Source organism: Thunnus albacares, chromosome 12 (assembly GCF_914725855.1).
Source record: "Thunnus albacares chromosome 12, fThuAlb1.1, whole genome shotgun sequence".
Classification (NCBI taxonomy): domain Eukaryota; kingdom Metazoa; phylum Chordata; class Actinopteri; order Scombriformes; family Scombridae; genus Thunnus; species Thunnus albacares.
Window position 1 is genome coordinate 9,226,841 of NC_058117.1, and position 21,051 is coordinate 9,247,891.

The following is a 21,051-nucleotide window of genomic DNA, read 5'->3' on the forward strand; positions in this document are numbered from 1 at the left end:
GGAGGTGTCAATACACACCTAAAGACCTTGGGACAACAAGTTTAAAGCCATCATACCTCTTACAACAGAGTAATTAGATTCATAAGACAGTCACCCATCCTCTATAAAACCTAAAAGAAGATATATAAAATACATTTTAACTTCCCAAACAAACCTTCCATTCTCATACATCCAACCAAATCCATGTATGGGTATTAATATTGTGTTAATTAATCTCAGTCCCATGAGATGAACCAAAAGAGAGATGAAGGCAGAGCAGACACCCTACAGCGCCGCAGCGTGTGCCGGTTAAGACTGTGCTTAAGACTTCGTTTGAACTTATGACAAAAACCTTAAAAATCTCAGGTTGATCCAGTATGTGGCCTCTGCAGGTCAGATGTGCCCACGTGGCGCGGTTTCTCTTAGAGTCTTAGCTCCTTACCCAATCCAGCCAAGCTCGCTACTCATTTCAGTCAAGGTCTACAGGGGCCATGGTTCACTTGGCAATAATTACCCAGGCCAGCTCACGCCATCTGCTTGAAATGACTTTCTGTTTTAATTAGGAGAGATTTTAAAATGTTAGACTCGTGGGGGGGGGGACGGCAAGCATGAGGTTGGGCTGAAGGGGAAAGTGACAGTAGAACGAGAGGGGAGCAAGCCGTTAGATAGAGAGCCGAGAAAATAACAGAAGTGAGTAATAGCTGCAGAAATAGAGACGGACATACACAGTAATAATGCTTTACGGAATCCTAATGGAAAGTGTGATACTGAATAAAAACAGACAGTATTACTGTAGATGGCAGAGATAGCACTTACTGAATGTTAATCCCTGTGACATGTACTGCACACATGTAAACCCACCCACTCTCACTCTCTCTCTCTATCTCTCACACACACACACACACACTATATCTTCTTGTTTGGTAGACTCTTACACGGAGACACTCCAGTACATCTGAGAAAAATCTAAGAAAAAAAACAATAGCCATTCAGTGTTGTGTGAGTCACCTATCATGAGCATTACAAATGGGATGTGACACAGACAGAATGAGGGCCCTGCACAGGGGAGTTCACCCAGCCATGTTATGTCTCCTGGAGGAGGTACAGTGGGAAGGAGCTCCACGCTCCGACAACCCCACCTGGAGCCTTCTCCTGCAGGGCCGATGTTGTCAACATTTTACTGCTTCTACTCCTTTTCATCTTTCTTAGACGCTATCCATGCGGATGTGCATGAAAGGCTCATATACAGCGTGGGTTTGCTGTTACATTTGGCTGATGTTGAGCTTTATATGAAATCAGATAAGGGCCAGTCAGTGCTGCTGATGTGACTGATGTGAAACTATAATATTCCTCAGCAGCTTCAGAGGTGTCAGACTGTAAATCTGCCATGAAATCTGCCTCATCCTGTTTTGAGGGGCTGCTAACCAATTTTCAACATTTTTAGTGATGGTAATTAACGGTCAACCGGTCCATCACTTTGGTGCAGACTGAAATATCTCAACAACTATTGGATGGATCTCCATGAAGCTTTATACAGACATTCATGATCTCCAGAAGATACGCTCTATTGACTTTGGTGATCCTCTGACTTTTCCTTTATCATCACAATAACCTTCGTGGTGAGTGAAATCTCTCAACTATTGGATGTATTGCCATGAAATTTGGTGCAGACATTCATGTTCCCCTCAGAATTATTTTCATTAACCTTGGTAATCCCTTAATTTTCATCTAGCTCCATCATAAGGTCAAAGTCAAAACTTTAATTTGTTCAGTACTTTGATTAAATACCTCATCAGCTGTACTTTGTATTTAGTGTTAATTAGCCAATAGTAGCATGTTGAGCAAGGTAAATATCTGCAAAACATCAGCATGTTAGCATTGTCATTGTGAGCATGTTAGTGTGCTGATGCTACCATGTAGCTAAAAGCACCTCAGTGTCTAAAAGTCAAAGGTATTGAATATTTGTACAAAACATAAACTCAGAAACTTCAAAAAGCCATGCCGGCCAAACCTGTGTTTGACCAGTATGTATGTATGTGTGAGTATAGATCTAATGAACGTACATCTTAATGCACAGTGTGCTCAATCAATCATTCAGTGATGTTCAAGAGTAGCGCAGCAGACAGCCTTCAGTCACCTGACATTCACACACACATACACACATTCACAAACTCTAACCCCTTGAAGAAACTTTTTTTTTTAACCATGAAGGATATTAATGACAGCTCTTTCCATTTGGAGGCCATGAGAGGCTTAATAGGTAATGCAGTGATAAGCACATTCTCCTGGGCATTAGAAGACAAATGGCCTCATTAGCCCAGAGTGAAGTACGGGAGTGTTGTCGAAGCAGGAAACATAATGTATCCTGTTGGCTTAAGCCTGCATGCAAATGACTAAACCTTCCAAAATTAATGGGATATCATGGTAGCATACAAAATACAGCATGGCATCAACAAGACTTGGGACATGCTGTTCTTGAAATTGCTTTTTCAAATGATTATAGAATCTAACTAGGCTAATTTGAGGGTTGGGGTTTGCTAGAATAGCCAGATGCACAAACAGAAATGGTCTACTTTGGTCAATTTCAATTTATATTCTTAATATGTCTCTGTTTTTGTATACCAAGGCCCACATAGCTGAATTAAAGTGTCCTTCGAGTGAGTAAATAATTTCTTCTGTTGATGCAATCCTTTTATCTGTCAATAGAGGCTAGGTATTGTCTCCCATCAGTCAGTCCTGTGCTAAGAGAGCTGTGAGCTAGTGGAACCAACAGGAAGATGAAAAGCCACATGAGGCTGAGCTCTAACTCAGCACTGGTTGATAGAGTATTGATCTAGAAACACAGAGCAGTGGTATCTATGGATTCAATCTCTCTTTCTCTCTCTTGCTGTACCTTTTTGCCCTTTAGAACAAATTGGGCAAATCAAATGTTAAAGATAAAGCTAAAGGTATGACATCAGAGTGCTTACCCTATAACCACTGTAACCTAATTGTGCTGCAAAGTAAATAACAATTATTTGTTCTTTATCTAAATCGAGGGTTTAGTGATAGAGGGTGTTGCACTGTATGTTGTAAAGATTGTAAAGTTCTCCGAGGCTAATTTGTTATTTGTGATTTATGGTGTACCGTATAAATAAAACTGACTTGACTTTTCTGATTGAAGAGTCTGATTGGCCAGAAGTTGTGCATTCTTTTAAGACAATGACTCTGATGATGCATCCTCATCACCATTCATATAATAATACTCTATTTGAACTAGCAGGTAAAAATCCATCCTAAAATAGCAACGTTCATTTTAAATTTGGGAAGAGGAAGACAAAATCATGGATGCGGAAAATGAAAATGAAAACACAAAAAGCTTTGGATTTTTACAGAGGAGGAGCTGAAGACAATAATAGAGAATATACATACAGACACATTATAGGGTTTCTTCTGGTAGGCTGCCAGCATTGGCTGTTACTAGGCGACGGCTTGTCCCAGTTGTTGGTTTAGTAAAGTTGACTAAGATAGTGGCTCGCAATTTTACCAGTGTATTCCCAAACTATATTGACATATAATTACTGTCACAGTTTGCCATTGCTTTGGTTATTATTAATATCAATAAGTCAGCAATCCTGCAGCATTTCACTTTAGTTGAAAATAGCCATGTCATAATATATTTATGCCTTAAAATGACTAATAAGAATCACAATGAAGATTATCAAAAGGAGTCCCAGTCTTTATTGTAGGCCTGCTATCAGACCTGCATCACAATACGTTCAGGATGTCAGAGGTAAAGGAGGCTGCTTGAAGCTACTTGCTGCTGTTCACTCCCTTGTGTTTCTTCAGACCTTGTGTACTTATCAAAGACACATACTGTGCTAATTATAGCTCACAGCCTGCTATAAGACATATTTTCTCTCTCCCTGTCAGGTCACATTGGCACAAACACTTCCTGACCAAGGAGGAGCCTGCATGGGCAGCCTCCGCCAGCAGAGCTCCTTAGTGCCTCCAAGGGAGCCTGAGAGTGATTTATAGGAAGACAGTTTGGTTCAGCTTAGCTAAACCCCAAGAGATTTACCTTGATGCCTGAAGTGTGACAGACCAATATTAGACAGCGATACAGGTGGTTGTACACCGCTGTCTGAGAGAGGGCAACAGCGCTGCTGAGCCACATCAACATTCAGAATATATCTTGATTTATAGAGCTGCAAGCTGTTTTTAAGCTTCGATGCAAATTTTTTTTTATTTATTTTTTTTTTATTCATGCTCATGTGACGGTCCACTTCCTTTCGCTCTGCATGCTCATATGGAGAATGCATGGGGGTGAATGCAAACACACAAATACAGAATATACACATACCACAGAGCGGTGAAATCAAACTGACATATTTTGCCGAGATAACACTTACATCACTGTTTACAAGAAAGGCTTGCTGCTGCTCTGAATATCAGTAAAAGCATAAACATATACACACACACATACACGCACATGTTCCTGCGCTTCACCGCGTGATGCTTGCTCCATGTGTCTGACCTTCTGCCACTTTTTTTTTTTTTTCCTGTGTTTACTGGTTTAGAGAAGCAAAATATGGTTCATCAAAATGCATATGTCAACATTTTCATCCTACAGCCTGGCATCTTAACTGAAACACGCTGTACCATAATTCAAAATACAGGGCAAGCCAAAACCACAGGGACCTCTGCACAGAGTCAAACATGCTGAACACTCTGTTTAAATTTAATTTAGTCAAAGGTGGCTGGTAAAACTTCAGGATTCTGGACAAGAAGCAAGACCTTGCCCATACACTGGTATCCGGTTCCCAATTGTGTTGAATGTACTATCAAGCTACAGCAAACAGGGCCCAGCAAGTTTACAGTGACAGTCTGACTTCAAAATGACATTGAGTTTTCTTTACATGCAAGACAAGAATGAAGAGTGAAACAAACGAAGCAAAGCAAACGATCAATTATGGAAATGAAATGAATAGAACAGACATGGCTGTGTCTTTTGCTTCTTTATCAAGCGACATGGACCTCCATGATGCATTTCTTTCATGCAGAGGACTCCTGAACATCCCACAAGGATCCAACGATAATTCATGCTGCCTGTGAGGAGTGTTGTGAGATAATGAATTGACCTACATTAGCAACAACAATACACATTTAACTCCACTACAGCTGCCTGCTTATTATTTTTTACTATACAGCCACTGCAAAGAAACATCATGTGACGTACATCAAATTGATATCATTTCCATTTTTTGCTCTTGTGAACTGTCAGCGTGTAGAACAGTATCTATATCATCAGGAGACATCAGAACGTGGCTGTAAACACAAATATAATACCCATAAAAATTGTGAGTAGGAAAGAAAATAATCAGAATAAAAGAATAAAGGTGAGACCAGACAGAGGAAGGTGATTCAAGCAATATATGGCCTATTTCAAAGTGTGTCATACTTGCTTTACAGCTTGCATATGATAAAACATAGTATCACTGATGCAACCTTGCTGTAATGTCATCCAGTCCTATGTAATTACCACTACTGCTAACCTAGATTCAGCCAGGAATTTTACGTCTCATTATGGAGTTAAAACAATTGTTGTACAAGTGGTTACACAGTTATATTTGGCAGTGCAGGTTCTGCTCTCTAGGGTGTTCCCTGTATGAATTCCAGCAGCCTGCTAATGATTCAGCAGGGAGCACAACCAAACCCCAGGGGTGTCAGAACAGAGCCCGGCAGACATATATCACTGAGATATGCAAGACATAGCTTCAACAGAAACACCTCGAGAAAGAGAAGACAGGAATCACACAGTAGGAGGGTGGATGGTGGAAGGTGGATGTTAGAGGGAGTAAACAGCATGGTCTGCAGCAGAGCAGCAGGTAGGACCTGCAGGGATAAATCTAACTGGAACACCTTGTTTCGTGTGTTGAACATAATTTGTGTTTGTCAGATCAGCTGATGTGGCACAAGTGACTTAAATGTCCTGTCGGAACTATAGGCCATTGTTTCTTTAATTTGTTTGCAAATTTTCGTGCCTTTGAGAATATGAGCAGCTGTGATAAAGAGTTACTGAGCGTTTCATTGAGAAACCTGTGCTTGGAGATTTTGGCAGGGAAATCTAATTATTTTGGACTATGGCGGAAGCAAGTAAGGTTTTAACAGTGGGTGTTTGCAGTAACCAGCCCTTGCTGCTGTTTCTAATTCCATGGCAAGGGTCACATAATGTGCACAATTCCACAGCTGGAGCTGGTGCATCCTCCCCCAAATCCCACTTTTATCACAAAAGAGCAGCAACGCAGGAAACTTCCTAATAAAAGTAATCCTGCCAGACAGATGGACAGGCCTCTTGTGGTAAGATAAAATGCTGAAAGCTTATTTTGATAAAGAGCTACTTCCCTGACAAGTTCACACACAAAAATCACAGGAATTTGCAAAAGGAAGTAAAAGCAATAATGAAGAAATCTTTGCAGACCATGATAAACTGGCAAATAATTGTGAATAAATGTGAGACAATTGCTGGAAACCTTCCTACTGAGGTGACATCCAAATGAAAGGACATAGGCTGGTTGGTGCAGTCTGTCACAAGCCCCACAGCTTTTGGTAATAAAGTCTCCCTGGTCTAGAAAACACTAAGACACACAGTTTGAGGACAGGTCCCTCAGCCAAACAGCTGACACCTTCACTGCTGCTCTTCCCTGCAGAGCCTCTCCTGCACACTTCAGTGGAAATGGTTCCAAAATCAGCACAGCAGCCAGATTCTATTTCCTCCCGGCCTGAAACATACAATCTACAGTTAGGGGTTCAAACCAAAATCCTGCAAAACCTAACTTATGTGCTCTGCGGAGGTTGCACCCTTGTGCTTTGTTTTGTTCTGTGTGTTATTCAGTCCTGAGGTATTTCTCATCACAGTCACGGCAGTCTACCCAGACCTTTTCCTCCGAGATACAGATCAGACTCTCTGATTTTAACCTTTAATAATTCAGAGAGAGTTGACTGCATACACATAATCTTTCTTCACCTTAAACCTGCAGCTTTTAAACAACAGAACAGTCTTTTACAGTTAGCTGCTCCATTGGAGCAGCTGGGGGCTCAGAAGTTTGCTTACATACTGTATGAGGCAAAAATATTTGGGGAAAATCCAAGAGGAGTGTTTTACTTTCCTCAAACTAGAGCCCAAATCTCTAATCTCTAAAGACCACATCTCTAACATCTAGGCAATCATTTCTCAAACATTTCAACATTAATTTTGAAGTTAAAAATAAAATCCTGAGAAAAAGCCTCTACTACAAAGAAAACTGAAATAAAATCTTACATGCCAGTTCACAGATTAGAAGCACAGAACTGGTTGAAGCCTCGCAGGAGATCTCAGTGGGAGAATATTGGTGCTGAGAGTTTACAGTAAAACACGGTGCAAGTTCACTGATTAATTAAGTGCACCAATGCACACCAGCATACAGCTGAAAAGACTGAAAACATCTTCACTTCAAGATGATAACAAAGAACATCTGAGGTGTGTCTACGCCAAAGCACACACACAACCTTACTGTTTGCATGTGCACGCACATTCATCTTTCTATTCACTCTTATCCAACCTTATGGCATTGATGATTGACACAAAAAACAGCCTTTGACCGTCTTTTCCACCAAATTGAGAACTAGTATGACTCAGAAATGAGAGAGAGATCAAATGAATAGAATTTAATGAAGAGGATCGCAGAGCCATTTCCCTGTTCATTTGGACAATCTCCTCTAAGTTTCTATGTAGCTGAGCACAGGAGACAGTCTTCTTAACAATCATTATCCATCTGTCAAAAGTAATTACAACTCTAGGACCAAATGCATAACTCAACATTGACACCAGACTGACACAATCCATTACGTCTGCAACAATGAAAGAGCTGGTGGGGCTATCATTTTAAAGGTACAATAAGAATAGTCCTACCCCATCCTGTCTCATAATACCACCTTGTACCTCAAGAGGCAATAGTGAGTTACTGTAGCATCCAGTCTGGATGAAGAAGTAGCGCAGACCTTAGCAACCAGCAGCAATGGCGGAGATTTTGAGCCAGGCACCTTAAGTTTTAATAATTTTTCAGGTGACAAATTAATCGTTTATATTCCCAATATGTGGTCAGTTTATCCAAGAAACACCTGTTATTCGGAGATGTGAGGAGCTGCTGGCCAGGTGAGAGCAGCTGGTCATCTCAACTGCTAGTACCCGACTCCTGAGATGATCAGCTGGTCAACATCTGTCATCATACCAGGGAGAACATGACCTGATGAAGTGATCTGTGCAGCTCTTTGGTATTTTACTGCTGGCTCTAATGTCTCCGTAGCATTTTGATATCTTGGCAACGCCATAGCACAGATTCACTGTAAACAGTAAGCTTTGCGCTATATTCAGTGAGTGATAATTCTATGAGAGTAGTGGTGGTGGGATGAAGCATTTAGGGGGAAGGGGAAGGGAGGGAGGGGGGCCCATCTCCCTGCTGATACGCTGCCCCCAAGTGTGGGGTATGATTTTGACACGTGGCCACTTCTTACACATTACACCTTTAAAGTGAGTTTGCGATGGGAAAATTTTTTACCACATTTACATCTGGCCACTCCATGAGAGCGTAAATGAGACCCATTCTAGCAGGATGTTGAAAAGGTGTAAATGTATCCATCTCTCCAAGTTGCGTATGTGATCTTTAGTCCTCTGAAGTGTAACTATGTCAGTAAGCGGCCTGTGGAAATAGCCTCTACAGTGTGTGTCCCCTGTGATAACAGCAGCTGAAGAGATGCAAATTAAACTGAAATGACCCGTCATTCTCCCCGTCTCATAAAGTGATACAAACTGCTGTTGTAGTATATATCTGATCCCTGATAAGTGCAAGCATTCTATAATCTGTCTGGGTGAGAGAGCAGCAGGAGTAGTCCATGTGTCATGTTATATTGTGTTAGTTTTAGGACAGTTATTAGCATGCTAGCTAAAGTGTTTTTGGTGTAACTAAACAACTAAATTATGTTTCTTCTACCTATTATCAAACACCTTCAGGCACATTTCTACCACTGGAGTAGGGTTGACCCTGATTTGCACGTAGCCAGAACATGTGTCAAAGTTTGTTTCCTGGTCAAAAAGTGTTTCCCCATGTGGCTACATCTTAGGTTGTGTTAAGGTTAGGTGTTGCAGAAATAATGGGTGGGGGTTAGGGCTAAGGTAAGGTTTAGGTTAACTATCACAAACGACAACTGGTTGCGGTTATAGGGCTATGGTTGTGATAAAGGTTAAAGGATAAGGCTGGTGATTTGCTATATTTTTCTTATTGTCAGCTCTACACATGAGATTTTTTGACATTAAGAAAAATATAGAATATCCTTTAAGGTAAGGGGGAAGAGACTTTGACACAACACCAAGAAAAAACCAAGATGGATGAAATCAGATTTGTCATCTGTTTACACGCATATGTATGTGGCTAAGTGTGAAATGAAGCGTATTGAATTTTATCTGGATTTTATCCTGATATGAGACACAAGTGTAAATCAGGGCTACGATCGATAACGAGATTTAAAGGCACAAAAAACGTAGCTGTGCCGCTTATTATTTGTCCAGATATCTGACACTGAGGAGTTCTGGTCAATCAGATGGCACCCCAGCAAACACTTGTGATTGGTATACAGATCTCTGAAATTTCTCTGCATTTAGATTACTGATCTTACACTAAGGCAGTTTCTGAAGGTTTGTGGTCAACCCAATGTATGTCATTAAATTGTTGTTTCTGAGCACAACACATAAAATGAAAGTCTTTAAAAGCCTTAAGAAAGGTTGATGTCTATTTTCATTACTTTTAAGCTGTCCTCCATTATGTATCTTGGGTTTAAAATAGGATTGGATTTAAGAATAAATGCTAAAAAGTGTCTGCCACTCTTAATTCACAGGAAGCCAAAGGGGCCTGCATGAGCAGGGCCTAGAGCGCAGTCACTCCTGTATATGGAAATGTGTGCCACACTGGATTACAGTGTCTGTCTACTAACTGCGGGACTGTAATGGGAATTGGGAGATTAGCCTTTTACCCTGTGTAGAGAATGAACCACATCTCTCTCTTTTTCTCCTTCCTTCTTTTTCTCTCGCTTTCTTGCAAAGACCTGCCTCCAATAACACAAAACATAATGCCAGATGCGGACTGAATTTTCAGAAAGACACTCAGTGGCCTGAAGAGTAAGGCATTCAAATTGCTGTGACAAGGCACTGAGAGCAGGATATTACATTTCCCACTGCAGACGAAAATTAGCATAACTGTAATACTGCCCGAGGTCAAATTTCTTTTTCTAGAAAATCTGCTCCTAGCAACGAGGCAGCGTAATTAAGACACACTCTGATTGTAGTCCCAGCTGCTGTTTGCCTTTGAACATAACCCGCCAGTCACATGCAAACACAACTCACACGCACAATCACCCGCTTCTGCACATGTGCAAGTAGCCTTTCTGTTTATCAATGTTTCAAGCTCCAAATGTTGCCTGCTTTCAGGGTTTCTTCTCTCCCACAAACACAAATAGCACACTGGAGTCAGACAAGAGAAACAAAGTCTCAGACAGCTATTGATGGACTGTGTGAGGGTTGATATCCTTTAGTGTGGGCCCACCAAATACCTGCAGTAAAAAAGGACCAATCAAAGAGTCCAGAAACCACCCACCATAGAAACAGATTACTCAGACCATGACTAAAGGCTTCTCTCTCACCACTAAAGCTGCTGAAATAGTCACAATGCGATGTTAGCTAAGTAGCACAATATAGCAACTGTACAGGGTGGGCACATGATATAAACCAGGGCTGCCAAGTCTCACATATTGACTGTGAGACTTTTCACACACCACACATCCATTTTCTTACGCAGTGAAAAACCAATTCATGACTGATAACGTCAGAGAAAAGAGGACACTGACAGCACACACAGGCAGACAAGACAGAGCAGCACAGCGCAACAGCAGCACCGTGCAGCAGTGAGTTATTCAGACCATCAGAGAGAAAGCAGGAAATATGCACAAATCTCAGTCAGCAGCTCTTCTGGCGGCAGCATAGTGTATCTCTCTCTCCTCTCATGCCATGCGCACGCAGGCAGGAGTGAGAGTGAGTTACTATGGTTATGGGGACACCCTGTGTCTATGTTGCTCTGAAGATTTCTCGCGATGCATTCTTGGTTTTCATAGCACCCTCAATCTAATTTATCTAGACTAGTGGCTGGCTGTTTCTTGGCTTAATCCAAAGGGTTAGGCAATGTAGAAATGCAGGAAATTTGTTTTAAATTACAATTTTTTGTGGGGGAGGAACCCCCCCCAAAATTGTGTATCTTTCCAAGTTTGCTCCCCTATTTTAAAACATAACCAGGATAGATCTTACTTATCCTATGTCTCAAGGAAAAATATGTGCAATAACTGAAGTGTATATCAAATATGCAACTCAATGAAACACAAATTAGGAAAAAGGTGGTGGTTCATAAGGCCAGAGAGGTAGAGTGGGTAAATTTACCATGAATAACGCTCAACAAAAATAAGAACTACTAAATCTGCTAAATACCAACAAATTTCACTCCAAACTGAAGTCAAAACTTGTCAGCCCTGATAACTTGATATAAAATGACTTTTTACAATGCAAGACTACACATCTTCATCTGATGTGAGATATACATCATCTCCAAGTGAGTGTATTTGTAAAAATGCTGCAGGTGATACAGCAAGAGCGCTCTTTAACTGCAGTTTCTTTCATGCATAAAGCTTAGATGATTCCATTAAAAGCACCGTACATTTTGCACATATCAGAGATGTAGCATTTCAGTTGGCCTCATTTAAACTAATAGGAGAGATGGGGAGTGATTCATTAGTTTTTTTTCATAAAATCTTACTTAAGCCTTAATGGGCTGAGGAATATTACAGCCACACTGGTCTGCATTTCTGAAGAATCTGAAGAAACACAAAAGTAATTTAACGTGGTACTGGGTACACTGGACAAGCAATCACATGGGCACTCACTCTACAACATGAAGAACATGAGATGGCTTTGACACCATGAAGTTTTCAGTGGTTTAGGGGCTGTAGTCAACCAAAGAAAATCTTGGTCGACTAAAATCATGGAGGGGGGGGTGTAACGGGACAGAGTGCACAGTAAACTCGGCTAACCTGTGTCTTCAGGTTAGCCGTGTCTTCAGGTTAGCTAGCCCATTGTTGCTAAATTTGGAGCTAACCCCCTTTACTTTTCCAGCATTTGGGGAAACAACAGACGTGACTTTTTAGCATTTATTAATTGACACACTGTAGTCTGTACTGTACATTTACTGCCAGACTGACAACTTACTACTGACCTTTTCCTCTGCTCCGCTCGCATCCACCGTCACTTCTCTGCCCCTCGCTCTTTCTCACTCGCTACACAAACATGCTCTTAGACGGAGCCACGCTGCCAATAGTTTCCCAGGCAACGACACAGAGGTTGACTCGCGTACCGGATCAGCGCTGCGCAGAGACTCCCAAACGCTGTCGGATATCAATATTATTTTTTTCTTTTTTTTTTTTTTTTTTTGGCCTGGCGGGGGTTCTCGTTGTGTCATTATGGAGAAACACAGATTCAATGAACGGTCAGCACGTTCAGCAAACGTTCAGTATAGTTAGAACCGGCAGTCTCCATTAGGTTGGGCGAGTTCAAAGTTGGTGGTGTTTTGAATACACCCCCGTTGTTTTCACAGGTAATTTGTTAGTCTGTCCCTCCCGCCGCAGGAAATAATGGATTAATCCTGGAAAGCTGTTGATGTAGCACTTTTCTCCTTGTGAAAATAACACGGAGATTATTCGACCTATGAGAATTAAGTCGGAAGACAGCATATCGACCAACTAATCGACCAGTCGACTAGCGGACTACAGCCCTAGAGACTAATTTTAAAGCACATGCAAGTCGTTTACAACACTTAAAATTTTTAGCACAGATTCTACATTTACAAAGCCATTTTTGCAAGCCCTTGGCATAAAATGAATGCAAGCTTGCACCTTAATGGTGAGATCATGACATTCTTTACAATGCACCATGTGTTGAATAAGTTGCAGCTTTCCGTTGCAATAGCAGTTTTCTGTTGCATGAGGCAATTTAATGAAGGATTTTCTGGGGCACTTTTGTTGCTATTTCTACCCTTGTTGTAATAGATGCGGTGTCGAGATTCAAAGTAGGTTGTGGTACTGTATGCAAAGGGAAGGTTTCTGCTGTATGGATACAAAGAACTAACAGATCTGTGCACACCACTAAAGGTTATAAGAGACAGTAAATCAGTGATTTTGCAAGAGGTGGAACAGGTGGATAAATAAACAACACCTGAATATAATAAAATCGAGTACAATAACCCGGCAGCAAGTAATACCTTTGTGGAGCTTTGAGTTCACAAAGGTGGCAATTACCGCAGGGCTGTTGCTTTGTGTTGTACAAGTGAGCAGTTTATATGGTTCTGCTATTAGGTTGTACAATTCAGGCTGAACAAGTGACTGTTTTGCCAAACCACTGTAGCTTAATTATTTGCTATTGTATTTTTTGGCTCAATTTCAAATATGCAAACTATGTTGTTTTTAAATGGCAATAAATTAAATCTGGTTTTCTGTTGTTTTGACTGATAGTTAAATGCAGAAAATGTACTTCACACAGCACTGCAAGTAGAACAGGAAAGCTGCACATACGCCAGGGGTTCCCAGCAGTCTGGCTGTCTGATATGACGAGCAGATGTTTTGCAGTGAGTTGGAGCCTCCCATAAAGATGCTGTGCTTGTCTTCATTTAAACCAAGAGGGTAGCATTGGTTTAATTTCTGTATTGTGACTAGAGTGTGAGTTTACTTTATGGCCTTGTTACTGTAGTGTCGCTTTATCTCTGTAGATAAGTCTTATTCCGTTCTGCACATTCTTAATAATATCCTGTGCCACATGACATACAGAGACTGTGTAGCGTCAGACAGGAAACACAACGTCAACTCTGACCTTTCTGAGGGAGAGACCACAGGTGATTTTTAATGGGCTGCCTGTCTTATCCTCTATACTTTATCTGATCTGCATCACAACAATAACACTGCAAAACAACCACTCTAAAATCAATGACACTGCAGCACTCTTCATCCCTGCTCCCACCCCCCACCCTGCTCCACACCAACATCCTCCTTGGCTCGCCTCTATACTGCCTCCTTTTTTTTTTTTTCCTCCTTTCATTTTTCTCCACTCTCCATCGCTCTTGTTCTTCTTTCTCTGGTGATCCATGTCACAAGAGATTACATCACTCTCTGTGCACAAACCAATAAAACAGCCCATATTCTCTTGTGTATGTGTGTCTGTGCACATCAAGCAATTGTGTGTGTGTGCCTGTATGCATACATATTTGTGTGTGCATGTGAGTGGCCGATGGCTATGCATTTAAAACATATCTATCTCCAGGCAGAGCTTAGCTCATGAGCTTTGATCACAATATGCCTCCCCAAAGCATATGAGGTCAGGCACAACTCTGAAAAACCATCTGCCAGCTAACATTTCCCACTACTCTGCACTCTATCAGCATTATATTTCCCACTACTTCCAAGAAAACTTCTTCTAAAATACTCAGCTATAACTTTGGTGTTAACACACAAGGTCAGGGTGAATCTTTTTTTTCCAACATTATCTTTATTGGTTTTAGAACATAACAACCCTTGAGCTGAATAATGTAATGATAATAATGTACAAAAATCTAATCACATAAATGTCACATCAGCCCGCCCCTCCCTCCCTCCTATCACTACCCACTCCTCTCCCCCCATGGCCCACCCCCCATTATCCACACACACCCATCCCATCCACCCACCCACCCCTTAAGGTCCGACCCCTAATTTATTCAGAATATGTAGCTATTCAAAGAGAAGAGAATAATAAAAACAGTAGAGACTATTAAAAAGAAACATAAAAACAATATAGTTGCAGAGAGGGAATAGATAACAGCCCTTGTGTATCAGTGTAGTTGAAAGAGTGGAATAAAAATTTTTAAAAAAACTGTAACAAAAACATGTTTGACTCGCACATGACAGTTGGATTCAGTACTTATTGAATATAAAAAGAGTGCTATGTTGAGGACTCTGTCTCCAGAAATGTTAGAAAACCACCCCAAATCCTTTTAAACTCCCCTTCAAGTTATACATTATCTTTGCATTTGCTAATTCATCAGTCCATCTAGCAGATGTAGGTGGGTGTTCATCTTTCCATTGCATGGCTATACATTTGTTGACTGTGAAAAGTGCAGATCTAATAAACTTGAGTTTGTTTTTATTGATTTTTACCATAGATGTGTCACCCAGCAGGATTATTCTTGGTTCTGTGTGGAAGCTTATTCCTGTGAAGTCATTAAGCACATTGAATATAGAGGTCCAGTATGTATTTAGCCATGGGAAGGCCCAGAACATACAGTATGTATCAGTGTTCCTACTCCAGTTTTACATCTTGTGCAGAAGTGGGAGTACTGAGGTTTTATTCTGTGTTACTTATTCTGACTACTAATACACAATGCTTCCCATTCCACTTCTTCAAAATTACACCCAAGGTCTTCTTCCCATTTGCATTTCACTCCTACCACTTCCTACCCTATGATTTGAGAAATTCCTGAGCAGGTATAGGATATAAACCCTCTTACTCCCTGTTTGTCATGCACAAGTTTATCTAGAGGCAACTCATCTAATGATTGTAGGTGACCATCTTGTTCTGAGATGATAAACTAATAGGAGAGCTCTTCAAAAGTCTAAAGGACTCCATCTTTAAACAGATTCCCGAAAGTTTTGATACCTTTTGTGACCCATAGTTTTTTGATCCCATCTCTAAGTGCTTTAGGTCAGGGTGAATTTTGAATAAGCATTAAATTATTATACAGTCAATGATTTAAATATAAGCTTTCTAAATTAAAACAGGTCTGACTGACCTTTTCTGATATGAGATCTGCAGAAATCTATTAAAAGCTTTATATAACACTATGATTAAAGATCAGAATGATATGGAAAAATTATTTAAAATTCAAAATCAGATTTTTAGCTACAGTATTTGGTAAGATTTGGAAATTAGGATTTTGTTGCCGTCATATTCATGTCCAGACCTTTACCACAGTAAGAGGGTTTTGCAACTTCTAAAAGACTGATAAGACTTTCATTGTCCCTGGTTCATTAACAAACCATTTTATGTGTGCTTTCATTTTACTTTTTTTTAATCCAAATTTTAGAGGAGTGCAAGTGTCTTGCAAAAAATGCACTTTGATGTAAAACAGGCCTGCAGAGGACTGAAGGAAAAAAGCTGTTCTGCAGAAACACTCCGTACAAAGCGAGTGAATTGTGTCAGAGCTTGAGTCTGTTATGTGATATTCCACCAGTCACAAAGTGTAATTTTTCTATAGATCTGCATTGTAGTTTAGACTTTTGATCAGCCCATCTAAAACCAGTTCTCCACTAATTGGTGTTTTGCAGGAACATAATTTGATAGTCTCTGGCTGGATTCAAGTCTTGCACTTTAATATCTACTGATGACTAGATTAATATAAGACTGATTATTATTTGCAGAAAATTATTCAGAGATCATTACCGATGAGTGAAAGAGAGCTAATTCCGCTCCTACAATGACTAAAATGCTTCAGAGCAGTTTTTGCCTCCGTATATTGATTCAGCTGATGTTCCATAAAGGAGAGGGTAGCTCAGTGAAATGACTGTTGAATTTAAATGTGCCCTTTTCAGTTTTCTTGTAAACAAAGCTATGTTTACAATACAATCAGGGCTATACACCAAAGTGCACTGTGTGAATCCTTGAGGCCTGACAATCATGTTTTAAATCAATAATTGTTAATATCCATGTTTGCAGTCTTCTTTTTCACTGCCTTTTGCTGGAATATTGTTATGTTTCATTGTGCATACCGACTGTCAGTCAGCAAAACAGTGTGAAGGAATGCGTATCACACATGCATTTCTGTTGCTTGTGCACAATACAAATAAAGCAAGGACCCACTCATACAGTAAATACGTTGCTCCATAGCAAGACTAGTGGTCAAACAGGATATCTTTAATATACATCTAGACCTCTTCACAGTCACACAGGAATGGGCAGCATACAGCAATGTCCCAGGCTTTCTTTAATGTATTGGAGCTGTAAACTGCAATATGTTTATACCAGAATTTGTGAAAGTAATGGTCCAAAATGACTAGTTGATGAACATTTCTCAAGTAAAATGCCAAAGATTCTCTGGGTCAAGCTTCTTAGATGTGAGGATTTTTTGCTTTTCTCTGTTTTATATCATTTTAAACTGAATATCTTTGGGTTTAAGACTGAAATCCTCACTTGGAGCTCACAGAACTTATGATGAACATTTTGTAGATTGAATGATTAATACATTACTGAAGTTCTAACACTGCATTTAATTACTGATGTTTAGTCTCCTTTGCCTTTAAAAACGATACACTGTCCACATTTCATCCTAGACAAGCATAATGCTGCCGGAGCCTGCGTTGATGGAGGAGACATGTAGGCAGGTGGACTGATTTCAAAGCAGTGACGTCCTACATGTAAAGCTTCAACACTGTGATGGTGGCGATGTCGTGAGTCACTCCGTAGCTGGGCGAAAGCAGGCGAATGTTGCTACTTCTGTGAGTGGAGGCGATGCTCATAATTCATTCAGATACACTGAATCATCAATAAAAAGAAAGAGACTGAGGGCCTTTGGTTGCTGCGTCACAGCCATTTTCTCAGCATCCCAATTCGCTATGCTGCTGACACTCTCTGTTATCCTGCCTTGACTTCAGACTGGCATAATGTCTTCTGTAGGTCTGTGATGAGTGTGTGTACTCATCCACAAATAGATAAATCCAAATAAAGTGAAACTCACAGCCACACGCAGCCAATCCTGACATCCCCGCAGCTGTCAGCGGAGATTCACAAGCACGCCTGTTGAGTCGCATGAAGTGGCATTTTTCACAGAAATGAGTCACAAGTTGCAAAAGGGCCACCGTTCTTGCCAGCATCTCCCCTTGTGGCTCTGTTTTTCTGACAGTGATTCTGGATGAAAGGCGCTGTCTGCCTGGATGCTTGTGGCCCAGAGGCCTGGGTTCAAAGAGCAGGGAGCCTCTCTCAAACATCCAGCATGTGTCTTATCGATTTTCAAGCCAACCTGGGTTCATTTCACTGCCACAACTGAATCACTGTTATAAAAACCCAAGCTTTGTCTGTGACATTTTCATGCAAACTGAAGGGTGGGATTTCAGAACCTTTAAAAAAAACCTACAATATTTTCTCAGATGCATGCACAGAGTGTTCTGATTTTTTAAAATTCTTGTGTATATCTGAATGAATTAACCCCTTGACATCCACAACCTCTATTTTTTACTAGACGTTTACATGTTTTTAAGCACCCTGTTGTGCTATTTAAGGGATACATCCTGCAGCACTTAAAATGATAACCAAGGATACACAAAAATAAGTTCAAGCTTTTAAACAACATAATCCAAATAGTGGTGCAACAGTGTCTCAATGGACCTATTTTAAGTTTTAAGCCAGATTTAACATTAAAACCATAGAGATCATTCTGTTTAAATAAAACCCAGTGTAGCACAGACTACAGTTTACACTGTTGTATGATAACGTTGCAGCGACTCAATGATTCAACTGAACTGAAACAGCATTTTTCATGAGGCAACTCACACTGCTGAGAGTGTCCCCTGAGAAATATCTGCTTTTCATCCCTTGAAATGAACAGCAATTTCTGGGAGGTGTAATGTTTCAAATGATGCCAACAAATGCTTTCTTTTTGGTGTTGAGCATTAAAAGGTAAGAGGAATGGAGATAAATACATGGCGGGTGAGGGCAAGAGGTTGAGGCTGAGTGATGATTTATACCCCACAGTAATCCCTCTCTCTCTCTCACTCTCTCCATGTCTCTCTCTCTCTCCCTCTCTCTCTCTCTCTCTCACCCTCCATCTTTGCGTAGCGGCACGCACTAATCTGAGATAATAGCTCAATTGGAGCTGCTGACTTCTTAATGATCACTTTGGGCAAGCTGGCTTTGAGACACCCAGACACAGGGCAGTAGGCCAGTAGTGCCAAGCAAACAAACACTAACACAGTCACACACATACACATGTTAATGATGACTGACAGGCTGTGCCAGAGCAATGGCCTCTGAGAGTTTTCTACAGCTGATGCCAGCAAATGCACGGAGCAGTCACCACTACAATCAAGCACTTTTGTTAAGTGGACAAGAACTTGCCCAACTACTCTCTTATATTCTCAGTAAACACACTCATGGCTTGTTGCTTTAATTGACAGAGGATAAAGGTACAGATAAAACCACTGAGGTCAATTCTACTCATTTAATTCAGTTGTTTTTCCAAGATCCGACCCAGGCTATTAAAAGTGTGTTACACTAATTAAGGTTCTGATTATGTGAATTTCGACTGAATGAGTTAACAGCATAAATTGACCACAGACCCAGAGGAAAACACTGCCTCATTGCGTGGGGAGATAAAGGCATAATCCTTTCCACACTGTGTACAGCCGTCAACAGCTGTGGAGATTATGGAGAGAATTTGATAAGAACACAAACATCCTCTCCGACTCACCCCGCAGGTCAAAATTATGTCTTTCCTGACTTTCTATCATTTCAGCCTCACTTGTTTTTAACCTACTCTCTTTGTTGTTCCAGATCATCAGCAACCCCTCACTTCTCCGCTGTCAAACACATCCCTTCACAAAACACAGACAGGCGGACACAAAGGCCGCGGGGGGGAAAACACAGGCACACAAAACAAGACGTGTTTTTAACTTTGATAAAGCTAAAAAACACTACAGGATGATGGGAGTCTTTGTGTTTTTCCTAAACCTCTGACATTCAGCAACAACATTAAATATTACATTGTTATTCTTCCACTGTTAAAGTAGATCTCAGCAGGTGACCAAACAGCTTACTCATAAATACTCAGTGGAAATTACTCAAAATTTTATGAATTACGGCTGTCGGTTAACCTGGATGGATATAGTTTCCACCCAGTTAGCAAAGGAACCACAAGCCAGAACAACAAAAACAGAAACACCAGTACCAGTAAGTAGAGCTGACTGGAAATGTTTGTGCTCCAGTCACTGATCAGTGCCAACAAAAACAGAGCTACACTGCTTAGTTACGCTGTGGGTGGGTGCAGGGAGAGGAAGAGGAGAGGAGAGGAGAGGAGAGGAAAGGAAAGGAGAGCAGACTGATATATTGTAAGTGGATAAAATAGACCTTTTTGTGTTCCAATGGTGCAATTTGGCTTATCATGAACAGTCATTAATAATAGATATGAATATAGATGAAATGAAAACACCATTAAACAAAAAGTATACAACTAAATGCATTGTCGCCAAAAAACATCTGGAGAAAGCAGGATGAAGAAGAAGAAGAAGAAGCCAGAAACTACCACCCTGTCACATCCACAGCTAGGAACAGGCCACATTACATTTTCTACCAAAAAGCCAATAACTGATGGAATAAAAGAGCTCATATGCCAGTTAGCACCACCTCTAAGGGAGGTAAAACTTGCTCACTTCCAGGTTACATTTGGGTAACAGGTAGCCTTCCTAGATGGCTTAAAATTTAAACTGAGATGCAATTCACACAAGACAGTTTTAACTCAGCATTAAGAGGTCTGAGGGAAACAAGCTCCTTTCTCTCCTTTCCTTTCTGAGAGAGGAGGAAGTAGTTGAAAAATTAAATGCAGAGGATAAGCAACAGATAAGCAACACACAAAAAAGGAAATCCCATTATGTGAAGCCCACTAGCTTTCAGTTACCATTCAACTGCTTGTTTCTCAATTTTCCATCATTGTATCCAATACAGTACTTGAAGCATTTCAACACAGAAAATAGTAGGATTTCAAAAAGTTAAAGCCAGCGAGCTACTGTGACTATTGTCAAGTGATGAAAAAGCACTCAAAGAGGTTTTGGAGCCTTTCAGTGGGCATGGCATGACTTCCTCTTTCTAAGAACTAAGCAAGCACCTCTATAGAAAAGCAACAATATTGTTAAGAGCCATAACTAATCTCAGATTACTTAATTTACGGGCAGTGC

At 40.6% G+C, this 21,051-nt stretch overlaps 1 protein-coding gene and 1 long non-coding RNA gene across 3 annotated transcripts in view; both read right to left on the reverse strand.

Moving 5' to 3' along the window:
- Positions 1–21,051, reverse strand: part of LOC122993755 (low-density lipoprotein receptor-related protein 8-like) — a 79,863-nt gene that overhangs the window by 54,390 nt on the left and 4,422 nt on the right. The window lies entirely within an intron of this gene.
- Positions 4,890–12,462, reverse strand: LOC122993756. The gene is made up of 3 exons (XR_006406437.1): positions 12,306–12,462; positions 5,198–5,286; positions 4,890–5,067 (listed from the first exon to the last, which is right to left on the reverse strand). It is a non-coding gene; the product is annotated as an uncharacterized LOC122993756 (long non-coding RNA).